The sequence below is a fragment of the Dicentrarchus labrax genome, unplaced genomic scaffold, assembly GCF_905237075.1.
Source record: "Dicentrarchus labrax unplaced genomic scaffold, dlabrax2021, whole genome shotgun sequence".
NCBI classification, from domain to species: Eukaryota; Metazoa; Chordata; class Actinopteri; family Moronidae; genus Dicentrarchus; species Dicentrarchus labrax.
In genome coordinates, this window is record NW_026136701.1 from 7,317,009 (window position 1) to 7,320,989 (window position 3,981).

Sequence of the window (3,981 nt, forward strand, 5' to 3'; positions counted from 1 at the left end):
ACTTTCTCCACTCTGTACTATAAAGCAATTTTTCCAGTCACATATAGATACAATGTGAAAGGCAATAAGACCTAACAGTCTCTTGGTGAGTCTCTGCTTTGCTTTATATTTAGACTGCTGTACATTAATGGCCTGTGATGTATGTCTCTTGTACTGTGTAGACCACACCTGTATTGACCTGGAGTTGATCCTCCCTGTGAGGTTTAGATTTTCTGAGAAGAGTTACATTCTGGCCAGACAGCCATCAGCACCAGATGTGTTTCTCTTTTGATAGATTACCATCTCTGTGGAGCCTTAGGAAATTCTATTAGGTAGCCTCTGTGTGTTTTTCTACTGTTTGTCCGTTGCCTGTGCATTTCAGCCAGAGAGTTCAAAAGAAAGAGATGCTTTTCTTTGTTAAGGTAGTGTTCTACTCACTAAAACTGCTTGTCTGCTTTACTTCCAGATGTTAAAAAATGATGTGAGTTGTCACACTACTGGACCCAGTGCATGCAAGAGTGTGTTGTCCTTGTCCTACATATTTTCATGTTACAAGTTTGTTTCTGTTTCTCAGTTTTGTGTCTTGTCCTTATTGCTACTTCAGCTAATGTGATAAACTTAGAGACTGTAAGAAAATAATTAGAGGGCTGAAGGGGGGTATAGTCCAATTACAGGGAAAGATACTAATCTACTAACTAATCTCCGTGTACAAAGTTTTTACTCTCATACAGCTGAATTGTAAACCATAAAGATGGGTGGGTGTGGATTTTGAATTATTTTAAATGTATTGTCAGTAGATGTTACCCTGTAAACCGCAAACATCACAACCTACTGAAAACAACTGTACCACCCCTGTGACTGCTGGGTAAACTCCATACACTGATAAAGGCCAAGACAAGTGGCTGAAGGCTCCAGAAAAATTCTACTAAGTGGAGCTTTTGCTAAGATTTTCTTTTGTAAAACTACAATATCCAAGGTTAATATTCAACCTTTGTTTGGATAAGGGTTTAGGTTGGATACTAAAATAGTAATATGTTTCGGAGAGCTGAGTGATAATCTGTAACTGGAAACATCTGAGGCTCATTTGAGAATTTCTTGTTCCATGTAAGCACTATATGTGAGTTATGTTATTTTTCTAAACTTGGCCTTTTGGATGTGTATTTAGAAGTACTGTGAACAGAGTGCAAATCATTTCCACTCTATCACTTATTAATCACATTGTCAGTTATTCCTCGAGGTTTTAAGCTTCATAGAATATCTAGATCCTACAGTTATCAGAAGCTATCCCTCGTGGGCCGTTCATCTTTCAGCAACACCATGCCATTTCAACATGTGTGCTGACTTTCCCATTAGCTGCTGCTTGCAGCTATGTTCATGTTTGAAACTGTGAAATGTTCTACGTGTCATGTGATGGCGAAGCTATCACAATATCATGCCTAAGATGTGAGGAGCAGTAGGCGAGCCTTGTGAGTAGGCAGACAGTACTCTGGCTCAGGTTCAAGCCCCCGAGGCAACAAGCATCAAACACTGAGACCCTACATGACTCAGAAATTGTAATGACGAAAGAAATGTTCTCTCTTGGGAATCACTAATATGGATGAAAAAAACACAACAAATGCTAAATTAAAGAAAAACAAGTAGTATTTACAAGACTTGTAGTGATAAGAGAGTAAAATGGCAAAAAAAACCAAAACAATTAATCACTATTTTTAATGCTAATAGTGAAACCTACACAGAGAGAAAGAACTTTTTTAAATTTAATATATAAATTTGAGCATTTTACATTCTCAGGACCAGTGTTTGGCAGTAATCCATTACTTTGTAACACAATACAGTGACGGGGTTACTTTTTTCACTAACAATTAATATTTGAAATACAGTAATTACATTACAGCTACTAATCCCAGTAAAGCTCTGTTACTTCGGAAATTTGATGGAGGGTTGATATTAGTTTGGTCTCTGGCAGACTAACTGGTAGTGTTAGCCTCCACCAAAAGAACATAAATATGTTTTCCGATAACACCAAAGTTGGCCTTGCCGTGACAATAACGACATTTTAATTGTTTAAAAGAGATCAGATTTTTGTGTCCATATATTTCCTCATCCAAAGAGCGCTTCAAACTGAGTCCAGAAACACTTATATGCGACCCCCCCCCTTTTTTTTTTTGTCTTATTTATGTTCCAGGGACAGATTTAGGGAAATGTGGCAAGACGGTTGCCTGGAGACTTACATACATATATCCACATTTGCTTGGAAAACCCACCAAATCAAGGTATTTTGACTCAAAAATATTAGTTTATTGTGGATCAAATAGAAATATTTAAACGTGGCATTAGAAATCAATGAACTCCATATTATTTATTATTATATATTTCTAAATTATTCAGACGTTTTGTCTTTTTTTATTGAACTTAAGCACACTAACTTAACACTCAGTCTAAAATGTGGCCAAAACAGATCATTGAAATTTTGGTTTTAAAACATTTTTTTTGAATTCATCTAAATGAATGTGTTTGACAGCATTTGATGTTTGTTTTAGGGCCACCCCGCCCCCGGTTGTGTCTTTTTAGCAGGTAACGCTACATTCAGGAACCTGCTAATTTGGTCTATGTGACTCCACTAGTTCAGTTTTACTTTGAAAGGAGCCCAGACATCAATGAAAAAAACCAACATAGCTGTCACTCAGTCATATTTTACTATCTGCCTGATTAGTAACAGACTTTTACTGCTCTTGTCTAACAGTGACTGATGTCCCCATAAACAGGTTTCATATTTAAAGCAAAGAAAGGCCCGTTCTTTCCTCTCATGTCTATGTTTTTTTTACGAGAGCATTTCACCTGCGCTGGTTAATGTGTAGATCTCCTCCATCTCTCAATGCAATTTTTTTAAAAGCAGAAAATCACCTTCAGATATACCGGATCCCACAAGGACAAAAGGCTGACTTGTTTTGAACAAGCGGGGATTCATTGCCCTCAGTGTCAACAAGAGGGCACCTTACCCAACACACAATATACCCTCAGAGCTCACTCTGTTAGAAGCAGGACATACTGACTTTACAGCTGAATTATGCCGACCGTTGTGTTGTTCTACATACATCTTCCCAAGAGTCCCAACAGGCTTATTGGCCTTTGCCCCGTGGCCTTGTGAACTGGGTGGTAAGTTAATAGAGGGTAATTAGCTGCCACTTTATTAGATCTATAAAAGGAGCATCTCCTGGTTGGGTCCTTTCTTCACTCCATTAATCCTTTGTTCTCTCTGTATGGTCTTCAAGTGCCTTTGTCCTTTAATTTCCACTGGATCCTTCTAACAAATTGTATTTAAATATTGACAGGGTTGTACAAGTTCACACTTCTCCAGAGCTAGCTCAAAGTTCTGTTCCCACTGATTAAAATGAACTAGGTCATAGTTCATAATTATGAATTTTGTGTTCCCAGTCCCAGAAAGTGAACAGTTCACCTTCATTTCTTCCATATTTTTTAATGAGCTGCTTTGCAAGATCCTGTGAGTTTGACTTGAGTGGAGGAACTCTGTTGGCTCGTGGTTTAACACTTTGTTAATTTCTATTTCTTGTGATCATAATTCACTTATGTGTCGGCTTTCAAATGTTTTCTTTTGCTCTCTCTTCAGCTGTGTGCTGATGTGATAGCTCTACTGGAAAATGAAAGTGAAACTTAAGTCTGGCTGGCATAGCTTCCTTGTGCTACCTGTCTTAATCATAATGAGACGCTCATGTTCTGTTCACCAAAAACATGATTTTTTCACAAAATACCAAATCTATAGGTACAAATACAGCAACTTAACCTAAAATATGTAAATGATTTTAGGAAAGACTTAAATGTCACTAAGAATTCTGTACTTTCTATGAGCATCGCAGTTTGTTTTACGTTTCACTCTTTCATTGCATCACTTATTGACTTCACCTGATGTTGCCCTCATCTGTTCAATACAAAAGGCTGTTCAGCCAATCTGGCAAAAAGAAAAAAAGGTACATGAAAGTCTTC